This window comes from Euprymna scolopes, chromosome 19, assembly GCF_053919585.1.
Source record: "Euprymna scolopes isolate OS-2025 chromosome 19, ASM5391958v1, whole genome shotgun sequence".
Classification (NCBI taxonomy): Eukaryota; Metazoa; Mollusca; class Cephalopoda; order Sepiida; family Sepiolidae; genus Euprymna; species Euprymna scolopes.
The window spans coordinates 108413418-108435745 of record NC_136500.1 but is presented as its reverse complement, the minus strand read 5'-3'; the positions used below and the strand labels follow the sequence as shown (position 1 = coordinate 108435745).

The following is a 22328-nucleotide window of genomic DNA, read 5'->3' as shown; positions in this document are numbered from 1 at the left end:
AAAAAGATTTGACCTTTGCGGTCTCTAGTAAACTATTCAGCCAATTTTGGGTCTAGCATTTGAAATTTTACATAAAGAGTATTCAGACATGCAGCAAGCTTTTTAATCAGTTTTGGGGCAAAAATTTGGCTGCCAAGATGTCAAAATTGAAAGAGTTGAATTTTGCAGACTCTACCAAACTTCTCCCCCAATTTTCAAGTCTAAACACTTGAAATTTTAGATGTAGATATGACATTAACATTCCATGGACATGAGTCAAACTTTTTAATATATATATATATATATATATATATATATATGAAAGTTGAAGAGATACCACAGAATTAGAAAGATGGATTAATGATGATTTTCTACTAGATTCTGCTGGAGATTATTGTGATAACTCTTGCGGGATAACAGTACTGGATGAGATCATGTTTAGGATTTTGTAGATAGTTTATGAAAATACATTTGTTCTCTCAAAAGAATCACAATTTCGTTTCAGGAATGGCAGGGAAACGGTTGACACAATCTTTTCTATTAGTCAGTTCCAAGACAAGAATCATAAATAACACGCTGACTTTGTGCCAATTTTTTATAAAACATATATAGAATATATATATAGAAATGCTTTGTTGGATATTCTAAAGCAGCTTGGTTGTTCTCAAAGTTTGTGAGGATAATTAATCTCTTTCACAATGGAATGAAGGCTCAGTTAAATGCTAACTGGCAACTTTATGAACTCATCTGTAAAATATGGTGGCAAGCCGGATGAAAAATCTCACCAACGCTTTTTACATTATACTGTGGTATTCTTTATAGCCTTTAAAGATTGTCAGTGTCGAGCCGGGATCAAAGTTGGTGAAGAAGAAATCTTTCTAAACTGAACACGATTTTTATTTTCGCTTAATACATAAAATCATTTTTTGGGAGCTGGATTTTACTACCTTTAAAATAGACTTTTGAACTCGTGGAGAGGCAAGTAAACAGAAGCGTCAGTTCTTGTCTAATTGAAACAACTGTTTTTTTTTTATAAACAACAAATTATGTATGTCAATAGGGAAATGGTTATATGGGTTTTGTAAATGGACTTCTTAACTAAAGTTCTTCTGTTTAAAAGCATTCAACCTGCTAACAAAAGAGCAATCAGAATTATAATAGTTGTTAGAAAGGATACAAAAAACATTTTTGGCTTTGATAATAACTTTTTTTGATTTTAACACGTTTTTAAAAAATTGTAAAAATTTCGAATATTCACTTTAAAAGACGTTACGAATTTTGATTTTGATCAAATTATTTTATAAAAAAACTTATATTTGTTGAATATTTTAAAATTGTTTTTAAATGATTCATCACAAACCGATCGATTTTCTGAATTTGGTTTTGTATTATGTATAAAATCGCAGATCAAAGAACGCATAAACTTTTACAAAAATGAAAATAACTTAAAGGATTTCCATTGGATGGTGTAAGTTAAGGGAACTATGCCGTTACTAACCAATAGAACATTTTCAGTGTTGATCAAGGAAAAGAGATGTGAATACAGTGTAATGATGCATGGAAATGAATCTAGACCAATGAGGTTTGAAGACATGTGTTGCATGGAGATAGATGATCTGGATGTGTACACTGAAAAAGATTGAATTTGACCAATATAGGAAGATGTTTGCAGAGCAGGAGACTTTACTGCTATAATCATATTGAAAGAATTGATGAGAGTTCCTGGATTAGTAGATGTAGAAAAATTGAAGTAGTAAGGTCAGTTAAAAAGGGACGGTCTAGGATAACATTTTTTTCTTTTTTTAATTCAATTTTCACCCCAAACAAGACACAGTGCCACTTTGAAGTAGGGGACTATTATCGGGGACATAAGTTGCAGGAAGAGAGATGAGTAGCAAGATGTCTGTTTACATTACACTTGAACTTCTGCATATCAGTACAGTTGGGAAAGCAGAATCCCAGAAGGGAGTTCCAAAGTCTAGCAGTTTGGGGGAAGAAACTACTGGAGTAGAAGGCTTTCTTACACCTAGAAATCTCTACTGTGTAGGGGTGGGATTTAGCTGCTTGTTAGGTTTGTCGTGGGTATTTACGTCAAGAGGGTACAAGTGCTTGTAATTCGTCAGAGCATTCACCGTTAAAGTATTTGTACGACAGGCAGAGGGATGCAATATTTCGTCGATGGGACAGGGGCTGAAGCCTAGTTGACAGTTCAGGACCTATCAGGTTCTTTTGAACTTGTCCAGGAGTTGGAGGCAAGTAGCAGATGCACCAGCCCAAATGTGACGACAGTACTCTATAGATGGGCGAATGGCGGCTTTATAGAGGTGCAGGATACTTTCAGGTGTGAGTAGCTTTCAAGCACAGTAGAGAGAGCCCACCTTCTTCGCAGCAGCTTTGGCAATGCTCTCTATATATATCTATTCCTGTTCATGTTCCCTGTGAACGTTAGGCCAAGGAGTTTGAAGGAAGGACTCTAAGGTAATGTGTTTTTGGCCATTGCTATCGGTGGTAGAGAAGGTTTCTTGTAATTATTGAAGGAAATAAGCTTAGTCTTGGCAGCATTGAATGAGACCATCCATTTTTGTCCCTATTCCACTACAGATTGGAGGTCAACCTCTAGTGTTTCTGCCATTTCCTTAGATATTTGTTCATTTGTTTTCCCCTCATGCCTGTTATAGAGGGTGGTGTCATCGGCAAATATACCCATCTCAGAAACAATTTTATTAGGGAGGGCATTTATGAATATCAGGAATAATAAAAATTCCAGGATAGACCCCTGAGGTACTCCCGCATTTATATCATATTGTTTAGATGTACGACCGTTGAGGACAACCTGGATTTTTTTCCTACTTAAGGATTTAATTTAATTTCCAGTGATATCATGATTTTCCTTAGAAGACCATTGTGCCAAACTCAGTCAAAGACCTTAGATATATCTAGGGCTACCGCTCTACCCCCCCCCCCACTTTGTCCAGTGAACGGTATATACGTTCAGATATTACAGTTAGGATGTCTGCTGTAGAATGGGCTTGCCTAAATCCATATTGATTGTCGGTCAGAAGTTTAGCAGCTGTAAGGTTATGAACCAGAGCTTGATTAATTATGGTCTTAAATATTTTGGCAAAAAGTGAGGGGAGGCTAAGGGGGCGATAATTTAATGAATCAGTTCTTTCACCAGAATTCTTGAAAACTGGTACCACAGAAGCAGTTTTCCAGCAGCCAGGAAAGCAAGATTCGTTAAAGTATTTGTTGTAAAGGTTGAAGAGAACTGGAGCAACCTCAACAGAGCATTTTTTTTAATAGCACATGAGAAGAAGTATTAAAGACAGGGTTAAATAAAGACTTGGCCGGAGATAGCTTACTTTGCAAGTCAATTTTTAAAGATGATCAAATGCATAGCAGCATGTAAAAAGGACATTAAGCAGAATATGAAGATTCCATGTTAAAACATAAGAAACCACATGGATGTATCTACGGAATAAAGTTAGCAACAAAATAAAGATACAATCTAGTTATGTTATAAGGTTAAGCAATCGAACTAAGTAATCACCTTTCATTTCTCATCTCATGGTTGCTTCAATCTTTTGTTTTCTCATCATTTTCCATTCTTTTCTTTCCTTCCATCACTTAAATTTGTGTTTATAAAGCTCTGCTTTAATGAAAGTGGATGTGGGAATTACTGAAAACAATGATCTACAACCGCATAAGCAGGTCACATGACCAGATTACAATTAATATTGTATCATTGCACGATTTCACAAAACAATTCTGAGAAGTGATCAGTTGAAATAAAAGAGACAAGCTCTGTTTCTCAAAGTTTATTCCAGGGTTGCAGCAAGGAAATGACTCGTAGGTGAGATGTGAAATAGAAAAAATTATCATGAACCGGAACGAGACTAACTTATGCTTACACTAGAACTGCACAACTACAAAGAATATGCACGCATATACACAAACATGCACACACATATACACTTACGCACATACACCAAAGGGTACGGATTATCTATATATCTATAGAAGTGAAATTATCTCTGTGTGCGTGCATGTACATTTCCCTACCAAACTACTCTGTTAATTTTCTGTCTACAGACTCGAGATTTGACATAAAGGGTAGTGAGATTTGGGAAAATCTTTTTAATCAGTTTTCGGCCAGAAATTTGTCTTTCAAAGGGTCAAAGTTCACCGATTTGACCTTTGAAAACTCTACCAAACTCCTCCGTCAATTTTGGGTCTAAACACTTGAAATTTTAGATGTAGGTTCCTTAGACATGGATCAAACATTTTAAATTGATTTGAGCCAAAAACAAATGTTAGGGGGTCAAAATTGGGGTCAAAGTTTAAAAAAAATTTAAACTCTGCGCTCTCTACCAAATTACTCAGCCAAATTTTGGTCTAAACATTTGAAATTTTATATAAAGTATATTCAGACATCGAGCAAGCTTTTAATCGGTTTTTGGCCGAAAATTTGGCTACCAAGGGGACAAAGTTCAAAAGATTTGACCCTTGCGGTTTCTAGCAAACTATTCAGCCAATTTTTGATCTAAACCCTTGAAATTTTAGATGTAGATTACTTGGACATGAGTCAAACTTTTTAATATATATATGCACATAAAGTTATGAACAATACATAGTGCCCACGCAAAGCTGGGCTGAACTGCTAGTTTTAATTAAAAGAAAAATGTCAAATTTTAATTCTAGTATTTTCTTGGCCTCTTTCACTAATTATCTATTCTATCAAATCCAAAAGGAAGCCCATTAATTTCTTTTAAATCCACATTTTTGTAAAATGTGATGCAATACAGCAATTAGATTCAAAATTAGATGGCGATAACAATATAATCTAGTGGGAACAATCTAATGAAATGGGTTTGTACTTATTTTAAATTTATTTTGTAAACATGTTTTTTTAATGACAAACAGATCGGAGTTAGGGAAGCCTTGAATAGCAGATAAGGATAAAGGTTTTTTTTTTTTTTCTTTAAATGACATAATGTCATAAAGTAAAAGAGTTTATCTTTTTGTTTTTGTTCTCCCTGTCTCTTTTCTCTTTTCTTTTCCAAGTTCTTTTAACTTAAAGGGGAACATGTATTATATTTTTATATAAAGGTTGCTGGAAAAATGATTGGCTCATTCTGTTGCTCAAGAAGCAATCTTCTATCTGTTTAAGAACCAGATGGAGTACTGCTGTCATAACTGGGGAAGTTTCCCCCCCTCTCTCTCTGCGTTCCATGACCAAACAGAAGTTCCATGAACAAAGTTTATTTTCTAGAACATCTCAACTGTGGAACAAAATACCACATGGCTGCATTCCAGCTAACTAATGGTTGCCTTAAATTCTAATATAAACAAATACTTGTTGAACCATCCTTCTGAATAAACAATTCCTTTCAACAAATCGTCTGTCCGATCCACTAGTTGTTTCCAATCCTTACCTGATGGCACTTATCGCCCAACTGTTACCATTAACCCTTGTCCTCCAATAGTCCCTGGGTCTTAATAAGCGGTGACCCTTTAGTAATAAAAAAAGTACCATGCCACTCCTTTTGATAAAGGCAACCTATAAGAAGAGAATTAGGAGAGTACTCTACTGAAGTAAATGCTTGAATTAATGAAGAAACTATTGTCAATTGTAGCATGAAAACTTTCTTGAACATCAATAGAAATTAAAATTTCATGAAATAGATCTTAAATGATAACCGACACAATGTACATCATTATAACATTTATCTTTAAGTTTACCAACTTCAAACAAATAAAATATTTATTAATATCATTAATGGAGCACATAAAAAGAAAACTTCGAATAAAATTCAATAAGCTTAATTAATATTAAAGTCTATCACAAATTAAAACTGTCTTTAAAAGTAAGTTGCTTCTTTCTAACATCTATTTAAATACCGTATGAGTAACAAATTCGGAAATACAATATTGAAAAAATGTCAGCTATTAAATTACGTCTATAACCCTGTGATTATATATAGGTTTGAGATGTTCAAAGGTCAGGACTAATGAGATTGTTATATAGTGCTCAATAACATATAATTATTTTTAATATATTTATTTTTAATTTTAACTAAAGTTTTATTTTTTAAGCTCTAGACCTTGCTTATTTTCTTGCTTGTATCTTGTCTTCGACGATTGGGCGATTCCATCTTTTAAAAAAAGCAACGACAGGTGAATCAAAGGTTAAGGAATAACGGTGGAGATTTGTATGCTTTGGTTTCAATTCTAGCTGATAGCACCCTAGTTATATAGTTTTTAGTTTTGATCTCGCTACTATATATTAGGTTTAATATAATAATCGATATAGAATTGTCTCTATGATAATAAATATGTAATCTGCATGAATTAAAATATCATATTTAAGCATAACTTACGATCGGGCAACGCCTGGTGGCCTGCTAGTATATATATAATTTTCTGAAATATTATATTAATTTATGACATTGTAAAACTGTTAATTGTAAATAAAATTAAGAAATAATAATAAAATGGAAGAAACGGGAAAACTCATTTCACTTTCATTTTATAATCGTTTTATTTTGCTTTCAATCTGCTTAGATCTGTTATAGCCCAACATTGAATTTGTTTCCTATAAAATATCTATCTATACTGCAATGCTTCATATATTAATTAGTTAAGTAAAAATATACTGATAACATGAACTTTAACTTTTACAAATAAAATTATATAAACATTAGAAATGGTTTATTGTATGAAAATGTTGGATAATCCATGGGTCCGGGAATGACGTCAAAGGAAAGTCGGTCAGAAGCCTGGATGTGGGTGCTTCTGGTAATTACGTAAAAAGTCAAAATGGGGGATGTAGAATCCCCGGAGATTAGGTCAGTAAGATTGACCGACATTTCAAGACAATGCATGATGGAATATTGACGTCATCTGTGCTAATAAAATAGATGTGCAGACAATGAGAAAAGGAGAGCAACTACAACGGACGAGCAAAGTGTTTTTTCCACTGCCTAACACACCAACCTGGCCATGCATGCTGTCACTAATGTAAAAACTGTCATTCTGAAACTGAAACGGTTCTTTTGAATACACAAAATATTTTATAACCAGCTGCATGTGTTTTTTATTTCACTGCCAGGTGTATATATCACGACAATGACAAAGGTTGATTTTTTTTTTTTTTTAGAAATCATATAGATTGAAAAACACCTTTGACGATCGGCCATAGAGAATATATAACAAGAACAATAGCACAAGTAGAAATTATTAATCCTCATCTAAAAAAATCAAAAACAAAATCGAACTATGCCTTATAATAAATTGAAATAAAATCATTAAATTAGAAAACAATAAGAATAGATAATGAATTAATAAGATATCCTTTTGTAAAGCAATATGCAAAGTAATTAATCATACCATGTTTGCATACACTTGATGAGTATATTAGAAAATCGTTGTTCTTATTTTCTGAATACGAATTTTGCATTTTAATCTCAATGTCAGTGCGATCATTTGCTCAACTTTATAGGGATAAAATAAATCTTTTTAGATAGGATTTGTAAAATGTTATTTAGGGCATATTTATTTTATTAACGAAATTAATGTGAATGGATATTACTGACTTGTTTGTGTTGGTGGTGGCAATATACTTCATTTTTAATTTGCATATCAGCAAAAGAATAAAAAATGGTTAATTTATTTCTGAATGAACCGAAATACATAATGGTGTGAGATTTAATTTCAGAATGAAATTAATGTGTGGGCGGGAGGGGGGGTTTACTCACTGACTTGCCAGCTTGGCTGCATTATGTTTGGGTTGAAACTTTGGTTTTAATTTACAATGTAGAAAAAAAATTAGATTGCAACCGTCAGAAGTAAATTGAGCGGAAAAGACTAAAACTTGGAATAATATTTGTTTGCATAACGTAACTTTAGAGTCTTAGTTCTTGAAGCTTATTTTACAAGTATATGAAATGTGCTCCGATGAACTTACTGTACTTACCCCAACCCTTCAATATCTCAAAGTATTCTACTTGTATAGCTTCCTCAAACCACTTGCCTGTGGAATTCCCTCCCTGTTTCCTGTTTCTATGACCGTATAATCATGCAGAAATGTCAGTGTAATGTAAACTAACATGTTGCCCAACTCCCCACTTAGGCTGTCTCACTATAAATCTGGCCCCTAATCACAATAATCACTTACGATTCAGTGGCAGTATGCCTTGCTGAACAAACGTTAAAAGAAAATGAATTAAAAATAAGTCTTATCAGCTTTCATTCAGTTCTCTAGAGCAGAGATCCGCAGGCAAGGTTGCACAACTATATAATTATATGAATCGAAACTGCTTGGTTATTTTAGATAGTCTTGTAATTATCATTTGTGTTTTCCACCTGATATCTAAATTCTGACTTTCATTATTGCACACATTTTTGTAGTCGATAGTTAAGAATAAAGAAACTGATAATTTGAATCCTCAAACCAATCAACAACTGTTCAGACTTTGATCATTTTCTCTTTTAAATTCTGCTTTTTCTTAAAATAAATTATCAATTATTCTTTTTCTTTATCATTTTCATTGGATGACTGGCTGGCATACATAAACTGTCAGAAATTAGATAGTCTGAATTTTATCTCTTGAGGTGTTATAATTATGTATTTGCAGCAGAAGACAGCTATTCATACATAGCTGCAGGAGGTGGTGGACAACGGGTTGGAAAATGCACCTAAAAGGACGGACACACAAAAATAAAATAAACATTATTTTTAACCTTGACCAGTTCAGAACTAGACAAAGTTATGTTGACATTTTGTTGTTTTTGTCCTTGTCCCAGCATTTTGTGACACTGCCAATGCATGCATGATGAAAGTATGTGTTCCCCACTCCACGTCTCGTTCTCCTGATACTGTAGTGCTGTTGTCTTGCAATGTTATAGTGTCTGCGTTGTAAATATTTCATTTGAACTTGTGATAATAAACAACCGACTTTCTAAAGCTTCTATTTATGGCCAGACAGCTCAGTTTTCTTACATTGATAATTTGTGAATGTATTGATACCCCCTCTCTTTTTCTCTTTCATTAAAAAAGAAATCTCCATTTTCTAGCTCATAATATAGTAAACACTTCGTTTTCTCTCTCTCTCTCTCTCTCTCTCACACACTCTCTCTCTCGCTCTTTTTTTCTCATTTCACTTCCTCTTTCTTTCTTTCTCTATTTCTATATATAATGAGATAATAGTTTAAAGATTTTTGTGTTAAACACTAACAGGTTTTTAGAGGTTTTAATACAAATATCTTCTAATAAATAAATAATCCATCCCTAATATTTTTCTTTACCCAAAAAATCAGACAGTTCATCTTCAAATCTATTGAAATAGCTTACATTTACTTTTAAAATACTTCTATTTCACATCATTGTATTCCTTCGTATTATTATTATTATTATTATTATTATTATTATTATTATTATTATTATTGTTGTGCTTAGAACTTTAGTACTCGAGTTACTATTGAGCTTTTAATTCATTTTCTGTCTAACCTTACGGAATTATAAAAATTTGAAAACAAAATGTATATAAATAATTCTATACAAAAATGTTTTCTAAGATGTATCAAACTTCCTCTTTTTCTTCAAAAAATCACCAACCACACTCTACACATCAGCTTTCCTTTTAAAACTTTTGTCACCAAGATCTGATCTATATTTTGCTGTCCTCACAGGAGGACCACTGCTTCTAAGGTTAATACCAATAAAATGAAGAAAAAAGATAACAAGGAATCATTGCTTCGAAAGTTTTATTTTTAAAATGTTATTTTAATCATTAAAAAATTATTTCGTTTTCAAATTTCTATAAATATATTAAAAAAAAAATCTTTCTCGTTTATTCATATAGACATTTTAATAATTTGTGTATATAAAATAGATGAGCCCAACTTTTGCTTTAAGTCATTTAGATAGTAAAATTTGTAAAAATACTGAATAAAAAAAAATTGGTCAAATTATTTTAATGAAAATGGATAAGTGTTCGTAAAAATATTTGAAAGAACGATATATTTAAACACTTTGATGTTTCTAGTACTTCGAATAGAAATTGTCATAGAAAGTATATTGTACTTATATATATGTATATATTACACTATTGTCGTCAGGGTTTCGAATTCTATATATGCATTATGATTTTATTGTCTTTAAGAAAAATGCATTCCATTGTATATTGCATATGGAATTTTATAAAGACTATTGAATTGTAAATAGAAAATATATTTCAAAGAGTTCTTTGTAAAACTGCATAAACCAAAATAAATAAGCCAATAAAAACGCCAATAAAAACAAAAAATTGGGAGTGGAGAGGGGGGGGGCAATGGGTATACCCTGCCTATTGTAACAATGTGTCCTTTTAAACAAATGTACGTTCTCTGCTACAGGCCGTCAGTAAGTGATGCTACTTTTTTGTGTGTCAGCATTTGTTAATTTTGACATTCCTTGCATTCTTCCGGTGATGAGAAGAATCTTCAGAATTGTCATATGAAAGAGAGGGGGAGGTGGTAATAGCAAAGATGGTGTTTGTAAATGTGGAAAAGTGCGTTCTCTTACAGTATCCACAATGGTGGAAGGGAAGCGGTCATATAGTAAAATGGGTGAAATATGAAGGTTTGTTATTAAAAATTATTGAGTAGGAGTAGGGAGTAATTCTATTATAATAATCTAAAAAATACATTGAAAATTAGGCAAATATATGAAGGAAATAGATTAATTTTATTTTTAATAGAAAAAAATGCTTTATTTTTACAACATTGTCAAAAAATGAGAATTGTTCACCTGGAAATTATAGAAAAAACTTACAAATATGTAGTATTTTCCTAAATATCAAATATAAGTTTATAATATATATATATATATATATATATATATATATATATATATATACACACTGAAATTTTGAAATATTTTCAGATTACAGCTTGTATTAAATTAAAGTAAATATTAAAATAAATTTTGGTATCAATATTTATAAGACAATCCCAATCAGATAAAGGAGCTCAATATACAAGAGAGCAATAGCATAAATAAAAATTTGAAAGTTAGTTCAGAAAATTAATTATTAAACAGGGATACAAAAATTTAAATATTTTGCCGTAATCTATGAATAAATGTTTCATCTCATCAGAGGAAATGTTTTCAGCAAAATAATGTTTATAGGCAGTCATAAATTTTGCTATTTAGCACATAGACTGAAAAACTAAAAAGTTTGCATGAAAAGTTTAAAAGAAGCTAAGATTAAAAAACGATATTGGATTGTGTAGTTAGGTTCAATGAAGAAAAATAGAGGCACAATCGTAAGATCCAAAGAAATTAAGAGACGTATTTCCGGAACCAAATGAAGAGTTTTTTAATGCTTAAACGTATGCATATGAAGCAATCTGTAAAACGCGATAATATTAATGAAGTAAACATTTATTGGAAATCCGGGGAAAAATTTACAATTTTTTGTATTCTGTCTAATAAATAAAGTTGTCGTAAATTTTTTAATTTACTGAATTTAATATCAAATTTTCATTTATATATATATATATATATATATATATATATATATATATATAAGCTATTGCGTGTGTGCGTTTTCGTGTATGTCCGCAAAAGGGTTTTTTTCCTCGGCCTTCTCGCGGGGTCGCTCCTTCTTAAAACTTTTTCTATCACGTCTAAATGATAATATCTATGAGATAATAACGGGGGTCGTGTGTATATTTAATTTGCCCGACTTTGTAAAGCTAAACATTTTTCGATCGCGGCGTTTGTATTTGGCTTTTTCGTATTATAAAACAAAAAAAAACAAAAAACTGCCTCGCAGTAAATAAAATACTGCCCCCACAGTCAAAGTTGACCTCATTAAGTCATCAAGTATGGGCACCTGCCAATTCTTAATACTTAAATAAATTCAAACATGTTTCCTCTACTACTTCTTGCTGGCCCAGTGGTTAGCGTCGCATGTTTTTTTTTCACACTTTATTTTCCAACTTCGCCTCAAGGCTTCGGGTTCAATCCTTCCTACCCCCCCCCCCCGACACAAACACCTGAGCAACGTCTTTTTTTTTATTTGCCCAAAAGCACCCCCCCTCCCAACACAAACACCCGGGTAAGTCTTCGCTTATTCTTTTGTTTTGATTTACTCAAAACCACACCTCGAAACATTCGGGCATCGCCAGGTACCCCTGCTAATATATATATATATATATATATATATATAACATGGTAGAAAAAATCGAAAAATAATTGTAACTTCTTTTCCGATTTCGAATTTTGTAATCATGCCCATATTCCTTTATTTTCTTTTAAAGTTGATAAGTTCTTTTTCTTCTGATTAGATAAGGGCGAAGTAAATTCAAGAATTGATATAATACTTAAATTAATGATTCTGTGCTACGAAACAGGTGCTGTCAAAAATTGTGCATCTCAACATACTTAAAGAAATAAAAGGTAAGATGGTCAACATCTTGAAATTTGGAATATAGACTTTTGTCATTTGTATATGCTCTGTAGTTACATTGAGCTTCATAAATTAAATGACTGGTATAAATAAAAGGTGAAATATAATTAAATAAACATTTCCCCATGAACAAATATATAGTAGTGGTTTGCTAATACAGTTTTTTGTTTTCGAATGTACTTCTGTAGCCATAATATCTACTTTTTAAATCTAGGGATCTCAAGGAAAGTAGGCACTCATCGATAGTTTATGAATGAGAAATTAGCTCTCCTAAATTTGAAAGAACTCCAAAATTTATTAAACTGCAGAAGTGAAATAGCAAACGTATGTATACATAAAATAAATTCTACCTTAGAAATAATTAAATTAGTAACAACAACAAAAATGATAATTATAATAATGATTAATGAATAAACAAATAAACTCGTATAAAATAGATGTAAGGGAAAATATCCAGATTAAAATAGGGCATTTCCCAACAAAAAGAAAAGTGAAACTCATTCCGCCAAAAAACGAACAAAGATCAATCAAAATTCAAGTAAACCTCTGCCTTATAAACGCATTGGCTGCAATAAATGGGTGTGTGAATAACCAATAATCTGATTGAACCAAATACCACAGAGATATATAAAAACACAAAATAACACTGATTTTGATGCAATAGCCTGACAAAACCCCATGAGGATAAAAAGTGGAAAATTCTGTGTAAGTTAATTGCCATATATATATATATTTTTAAAACTTACTACCTAGCTCTTATGTATTGAGCACTGTCGAACACTCCTAAACTAATCAACTGATCATTATGGATTTTGGAACAAAGCCACTTGATATAAGGGTGGATAATGTGGACAATATTTAGTTAAATTTAGTCTTATATGAAGAGGCAAAAAAAAAAAAAAAATAGAAGTCTTTTGTAATAATTCGGATATCTCCGATTTTTGTGAAATTTTATCAATAGGAGTTGGGTATCAATTAATAAATAAGCTTGGATGTCAATTAACAAGTTTTGAAGTATATGGTAAACACTTAATAAGGTGTTATTTTCCACACACTCTATCTAATCACATTCTAGAATAAGAATGTTTTGCCCAGAGGATATTTTTCAAAGAATTATCAGATGAAAACAATACTTTCTCCACAAAGAAATTCATTAAAAGATAAAATGTACTTAATGCATTGCACTCAGGAACATTGTAAATGCTATAGTTAGCTGCATCATCTATTTTATTGATTAGTCAATGTGTAGAAATCTGTTATGAACAAAACGGCTCTTTGTTGCAACTGCTGATTGAATGGATAGAAAATATTCATGATTGGTCTTTTATTATATTTTTTATATATTTTTTTTTTATATTTTTGAATTTCTGAGATGAGAATTAATAATTTGTATTATTTAGAATAATCAAACTACTTTTCTCATTTTGAAAGTTATTCTCTCAACATTTCGGCTGATGTAACTACCGATCATCTTCAGGTGTGTTTCATCCAACTTCGGATTCTGTACAAAATTTCTGTTGTAGTTACGGATAACAATGAATTCTTCCATTATAAAAGCCTGGTGCTACCAGATCAGGCTGTCTACTGACTTCCTGAGATGAAACGCACCTACATAGATGTCTTTGTTTTTTTATTCCCTTTTGCAAAACTTAGTCATGTTCTGCGAAAACAAAAACAAAAACAACATTCTCCTCCCCTTCCCCTCCCTCGTTTTCTTTTTCCTTCACCTCCTCACCCCCTTTTTTTTTTTTTTTTTTTTTTTTTTTTGCCTAGTTGGTAGGGCGATAGAACATACCAACTGCCCCCCTGCAGAGGGTAAAAATCCTTCAATGGGACCACCAGTTGACCGTTGGTGGCAACCCGTAATGCATTAAGAACGGGATCCTGGTGGTTGAGTGGAACATGCCTAGGAAATAATAACATGATACTACAACACACCACTTTGGCCCTTACTAGGCTAGACGGGAGGTTGGATAGGCCCGATCCAATCAATCGGTTGGTCATGACAAGCACTAATTCAGACAATCCAAACAAAAACACACTAACACTCAACATAAACAATAAACTGAGTTAATAAGCGATGGCTGAAGGGTCAATCAAGCTGGGAAAAAGGTAACCATCAGGAATAATAAAAATACAGGGAAATCCCATACTTGGGTGGGCATAACCATATATTGTGAATGCTTGGAAACCTCCCCATGTTTGAGTATACCAGCTATGTAGCCCTGGAGAACCGAGGCGAATGGGATTTACCCCCTCATAGTTCTTCCCCATAAGGGGCTCCGAGGAGGGTGGGGAGCATGGCTGATGAATTTTTCAAAAATTATTATGAATGCCAAAAAATCCAAGAGACCACACACAGAAATAGACTCTGACAGCGACAATGAAGATACAAACTTTCCAAGATTCATCGTGCTAGAAGCAACGTCTAATATACCGTTAACTAAAATGTCACCCTTCATTATCCAAAAGGTAATATCAAGCAAAATAACACCTAAAAATGTCAAAAAATTAAGGAATGGTACCATATTGGTAGAAGTACAAAATAAAAAACAGGCCAAAACTCTACTTCAACTACAAAAATTGCATGAAACAAACATCAAAGCTTATCCACACCAAACACTAAACTACTCCAAAGGAGTCATAAAAAACCAGGAAATCTCCGTCTGCACAACAGAAGAAATCAAAACAGAACTAAAAAACCAAGGGGTCACAGATGTAAAAAGAATCACATTTAAAAAAAAAGGAGAGGTAATATATACAAACACTTATATATTAACATTCAATTATCCTCAAATACCAGAGACCATCAATATAGGTTATGAAAGAACGAAAATAGAACAATACATTCCAAAACCTTTACAATGCTACAACTGCCAAAAGTTTGGACATAATAAAGACCAATGTCTAAAATTCTTCACATGTGGAAACTGCAGTGAAAAAAACCCAGACCACGATGAAGAAGACTGTCCAAATAAAACCAAATGCACAAACTGTCAAGAAGAGCACCACTCTCACTCAAAACAGTGCAAAATATATAAGCAAGAGAAGGAAATAATAACAATCAAATATCAAAAAAATATAACCTTCCAAGAAGCCCGCAAAGAAGTCACAAATCGCACCAAAAACTCATATGCCACAATAACCCAACAAGCAAACAAAATGTACAACTACAATGAACTAAACCTTGCTCCAGAAATTGCAAACCTAGCAAAAGAACTAAAGAACATACTTGAAGAATTAAAATCTTTTTTATCAGAACTGAAAATAAATTCTAACAGCCAAATAAAAGTCAGAAACGAACAACCCAGTATAAAAGAAAACGAAACAAAGGAAATCAGAAAAACTTCCATCAATATTGAGGAATCAATCTCTAAAGAAATGAAACCTCCTCAATTATCAAAACGTGAAAGATCCAAGTCACTAACAAGGACAAAAACAGATGTTAAAAATAAACACACAACAACAGAAAAAATGGAAATAGAACAGAACAACAAAAAAACTACCCCCCAAAAACAAAATGACAAACAAAAAACAGAATTAGTATTAATTGAAAATGAAAATAAATTTGAACTAGTTGAAACTGGTAGCCAAAAAAGACAGTCAAGACAAAGTAAATCTAAAAGTCCCAGACCAAAACCCAAAAAAAGCCTCTCACCAGAAACAAGAAACAGACCATCCACTTCCAAAAGAAACACCCAAACTAACATCGAAACTATGGACGTAGACATAAACACCAACAGTCCAAAACCAAAAGAAAATATAAACCATGACTAACAAAATCCTACAGTGGAACATAAGAGGATTAAAAATTAATATCGAAGAAATGCAAATACTTATCAAATCCTTATGTCCTGCAATAATTTGCCTACAGGAAACACACTTAAAAGAAAATGACAAAATTAACATAAAACACTACTCAATATACAACCACATAAACAAATTATCATGCAAAGCCACCGGTGGATCATCAATACTGATAAACGAAAACATTCCACACAGCAAAGTGAACTTAAAAACAAATATGCAAGCTGTTGCAATAACTGCAACACTACACAAAACAGTAACCCTATGCTCACTCTATATACCACCAAATGAAACAATAAACGAAACAGAATTAAACAATATAATCAAACAACTACCTAAACCTTTTCTACTGTTGGGAGACTTCAATAGTCACAATATATGGTGGGGCAGTAAAAAAAACAACAAAAGAGGCCAAACCATAGAAAAAATAATTAACCAAAATGATCTATGCCTACTCAACAACAAAGAGAATACATATATGCACCCACCAACGGGAACCCTATCAGCAATCGATATAACACTATGTGACCCAACTATATACATGGATTATAGCTGGAGAACACATAAGGATACATGCGGAAGTGACCACTTCCCAATCATAATAGAAAACGAGAATCCCAAGCCAGAAGACAAAACACCCCGCTGGAATTTACAAAAGGCAAATTGGGAAAATTTCCAAAATACATGTCAATACAGATTAATACCTGAAGCGAATCCTGACTTAGAACACATCACATATTTCAGCAACACCCTACTCACAATAGCCGAGGAGAACATACCAAAAAGTTCCACTACTACAAAATATAACAAACCCTGGTACAATAAAGAATGCAAAGAAGCTATAAGAGCCAGACGTGCAAACCTAAGGAAATTCAAAAACAGTCCAACGAAAGAAAATTTGAACACCTATAAAAACAGCAAAGCCAAAGCACGGAAAACTATCAAAGAATCAAAACGGAACTCGTGGAAAGACTATGTAACAAAAATTAATCAAAACACAAAACCCAAAAAAGTATGGGAGATGGTCAGAAAAATAGCAGGAAAAAATACAAAGAACCCTATTAAACACCTTATATGCGACAACACAAAGATTACCGACAAACAAAATATCGCAAATAAATTAGCAGAACAATTCTCAATGAACTCATCATCAAAAAACCAAAATAAAAAATTCCAAGCTATAAAGAAAAATGAAGAAAAAATAAAAATAAACTTCAAATCAAAAAATGAAGAAAACTACAATCAATTATTCAACAGTGCAGAACTAGAGGAGGCAATAAACAAATCTCCCGATACAGCAGTCGGCCCCGACGAGATCCATTATCAATTCCTCAAAAAACTACCAAAACCATCACTGGACTACTTATTACAAATTTACAATGAGATATGGATAACTAACAACATTCCAAAAAACTGGAAGCAGGCAACAGTAATCCCAATACCCAAACCAAAAAAAGACCATACAAACCCAACAAACTACCGACCCATTGCACTAACTAGTTGTTTGTGCAAAACTTTTGAGAGAATGATTAACGAAAGGTTAAATTGGTACTTGGAAAGCAAAAATCTAATTACAGAAAGCCAGTCGGGTTTCAGGAAAAATAGAAGCCCCACCGATCACTTAATAAAACTGGAAACACGCATAAGAGAAGCATTTGCAAAAAAAGAACATCTAATAGCAATTTTTTTTGACATGCAAAAGGCGTATGACACCGCTTGGAAATACGGAATCCAAAAAGACCTGTATGAACTAGGACTTAGGGGTAGAATGCCAGAAATTATCAGAAATTTCTTAACAAATAGAAACTTCCAAGTACGGATGGACAACACTTATTCAGTCCAAAAAGATCAAGAAATGGGGGTCCCCCAAGGCAGTATCCTGTCTGTCACCCTCTTCAACATTAAAATAAACAATATCATAAAAAACATAGACCCAGGAATTGAAAACGCCCTATACGTGGACGACCTACTTATATACTACCAATCTAAATATATACAAACAGCCGAACGCAAACTACAACTCTGTCTGAATAAAATAAACAAATGGGCCATAGAAAATGGATTTACATTCTCAGAGGAAAAAACTAAATGCATCCACTTTTGCAAATTACGAAAATTCCACCACGACCCCAACCTGAAACTGGATAACAAGAACATCCCACTCACCGACCAACATAAATATTTAGGTATTATATTCGATAAAAAATTGAACTTTATACCGCATATAAAATATTTAAAAGCAAAATGCCAAAAGACAATGCAATTGATCAAAGTCCTAGCACACACCGATTGGGGTGCAGACAAAGTCACATTATTGAAATTATACCAAACTCTAATCAGATCTAAAATGGACTATGGATGCTTCATCTATGGAGCAGCAAGGAAGTCCTACATAAAAGAACTAAATACAATCCATCATCAAGGATTAAGATTAGCCTTGGGAGCATTTAGAACCTCTCCAGTAGAAAGCCTCTATATAGAGGCCCATGAGCCTCCACTGATTCTAAGACGACAGAAGTTAGCGCTACAATATTACCTAAAGCTGGTATCGTGTCCAACAAATCCTGCATACCAATGTACCCTCCACCCACAATACACACATCTCTTCAACAAGAAAGAAAATATCATCAAGCCCTACAGCCTCCGGATAAAAAACCTTCTCACAGAAGCCCAAATGGACATTACAAAAATACATAAATATAACAAATCAAAAACTCCACCCTGGATGATCAAACAACCACACATAATATTAAAATTAAATAAATATCCCAAAACGAAAACCCACCCATCAACCTTCCATGAAGAACTACTTATCATCCAGAATACATACAAAGAATATACACAAATTTACACTGACGGATCAAAAGATGGAGATAAAGTAGGATGCGCAGCCATCCACAAAAAAATAAAACTAAAGAAAAGGCTCCCAAACGAATCTTCTATTTTCAGCGCAGAAGCAACAGCCATAGATTCGGCACTGAATATAATAACCAATGATGACCATCAAAAATATATCATATTTACTGACTCACTTTCAATACTCATATCTCTAAAAGAAAAAAAAATGACAAACCCACTTATTACAAAATTGCTAAACAAAATAGATGCCATAACCATGAAAAAAAACATTATCTTTTGCTGGATACCAAGCCATATCGGCATATACATGAATGAACAAGCAGATAAGGCAGCAAAGGAAACTCTGCAACAAAACCACATAAGTGGAAAAATCCCCTATACAGACCTAAAGACTAAAATAAACACATTTTTGAAGAGAAAATGGCAAGAAAACTGGAGCTCATGCACCAAAAACAAACTATTCCAAATAACACCAAATATTGGAACGAGAAACACCAAAAAGTTAACAAGAAAGGAAGAGGTAGTAATGACCAGACTGCGAATAGGTCACACTCACATCACCCACTCACATCTACTAAAAGGGGAGGAGACACCAAACTGTATAACGTGTCAAGAACCCTACACAATACACCATATACTAACAAACTGCATTGACCTTGAACAAATCCGAACAAAGTATTACCAAGAAAAAAATCTGAAAACAATATTAAACAAGATTGATCCCCAAAAAATTATCAATTTTCTGAAAGAAACTAAAATATACTCAAAAATATAAGGAAAGACCCCCCCCCCCAAAAAAAAAAGAAAAACCTTAAGAAGAACAAACCAATATTTAACACAACATAACGAACCTTTCGGCATTAAATGACCCCAAAGTGGTTGATATGCCGTAAAACAGAACAAACAAACAAACAAACATTATAAAAGCCGAGAGAAAATGTCTCTCGGCTTTAGCACCAGTTATGCACAAGCAATGCGTACTTATTGACATGTACATACACTCTTTATTTGTTATTTTCTATTCAATATATTTTCTTTCCACTAATACTGAATTATCTTTTTTCCGGACCCTTACAGAATCGCAACAGTTTCGAACAGAACTCTTAACTGAATTCAACGGGTTAGTTTGTTCTCGTTTCGTCATGACCTGGTAAAAGTCTTAAATAAAAGATATAAAATTAGTTTTTGCCATAGCTTCATAAAACTTATACTTTATTCGTATTATTTGGATTCTTTGGACTACTGTTCTCATATTGAGTGTCATTTTCACAACGTTTTGGTAGATGTAACCTCTGATAGGTGTATCTTGTCAAACTTTGGAATCTGGAATTTCAAATGAAACCCTTTATTTACTACGCAGGGCTAGCATGCTCTTATTCCAACAGCCATGACTAGATAGAGATCCTAAATGATTGGCAATTGCATTTCTTGGTCACCCACGTTGAGAATTGAACCTTCAATCTTCAGGTGAATAGCACTTTTACTATTGATTAATAAGAATAACCAATCCTTGTCTCAAAACTTCAAAAACCTATTATACTTTTCTTTTTATCTATGACATATATTACTTGAACACAAAAGAAAAAGTTTAAATTCGCAAAGCCTTTAGAAATATCTTTTTTGCACTGATGGATTACCATTTATCAAGTCCCAGAGTCATTAAGGGATAAGAGTTAAAAAAAAGATTGTTGATTAGATAATGATCGCTGTCAAGAGAATTGGAAACTGAATGGAATGGGCAGAAGATTACTTAAGAGGACTTGATTTTCTATTAGGACGGTTTGATAAGTATTTGTTTATTTTAGACTTGGAAAAAAAACTTTTTTCATGGAAGTTTTGTTTTCTTTCTCTGTACAAAAAAAAAAGTTCTTTACTGCAATTGTGGCTGTACGATTTCTTACTGGAAATGTTTTTCGGGGAGCGGACAGGTATTGGAGCCCAGACAATTAAACTATGGTTGTTAGTGGGAGCCACTACTTACCCAATAAAATAGTGGCCAAAATGAATGTACCCTGCCAAAGTAACAACGTTAGTATCTATAAACTATTAACATGGAGATTTGATTATGTGCTGTGATTATTCTGTGAATACACCTACTCTGTCAACATTAAAACAACCAGAAAATACTGCTGCGGACCTGAACGATTCCTCTAGCCTTTAATTTTTTCTATTATCGAGTACAGGCTCAATTTTTGGATTAAAAAAGAAATTTAATGTAGTATTTTTAATGACTGTAATAGGCTGAGAGCAATTTGTAGTGATAACGTTCTAATAAATGGAACACACATTTATTTTGCCATTTCGGTTATTAATGCTGCCCTATATGTTTCCCTTGCCTGTTTATAAGGTGTATACAATTTTTTCCAAGGTATTTTGTTAATGTGAAAGCTAAGCATGCAATATATGATAAGTGCTGTGGAAATGTGCAAACAATTGAGAAGGAATAATGTACATTTTAGTGGCAGCATTAATAATGGGAGTGCTCAAAAAATGGGTGTTCACTCTAGTAGAACGTTATAATTCCAAATTTAAGCCTGTGAGCACTGATACTCATCTGAAAAATTTCCAAATAAGTAGAAAATAAAAAATATTAAATCGTAGGGGCAGCATTGTTCAGGCCCATCAATTCTATTTGTTTTTTTTAATTATTTTGCAATCTGAAGATGATGTGCATTTTAAAAGGGTAAACACGTCCAATAGTTGACTCTAATTGGGTTCCCATACTCTACTAAATATTAAAAGCCAAATATTAAAAAAAAGCCAAAATGATAAATATAGCCAGATTTTCACAAACAAAAAACCTAATTTGAAAAAACAAGAGTGCGTGCGTAAATATATAAACATTTATGTATTTTACACGCCATTATTGTTATTTTTTATGATTGTATAGATTGTTGAAGTTTTTATTACAATTGGTTCTGAAAAAAAATGAGATTTTTTTTTTTAAAGAAATGTAGAAAAAGATTGTGGGTAAAGAATAAGTTTGTTGTATTTCATTCAATAAACTTTCATATTTTTTTTTCGGCATAATAAAAAGACAAATATTTGGGAGCTTACCTCTTCAATTTAATCTAGAGTTAACATCTTCAATATAGCCGTAATCTCTATATGGCATTAATAAGGGTAATGTTCAACGTTAAAAAATGTTAATTTGGTTGTTTCTCACCGCCTTTCACATTAATCTTAATGTGACGACATTTCTAGGTTTTCAGGTAATCTGTAAATGAA

The 22328-nt window shown here is 32.8% G+C and overlaps 1 protein-coding gene across 5 annotated transcripts in view; it reads left to right on the top strand.

Annotated features, from left to right (window-relative positions):
• The window catches only part of LOC145239869 (prolow-density lipoprotein receptor-related protein 1-like), a 520067-nt gene that overhangs the window by 154899 nt on the left and 342840 nt on the right, over positions 1-22328 (top strand). The gene's annotated exons all lie outside the window — the stretch shown is intronic.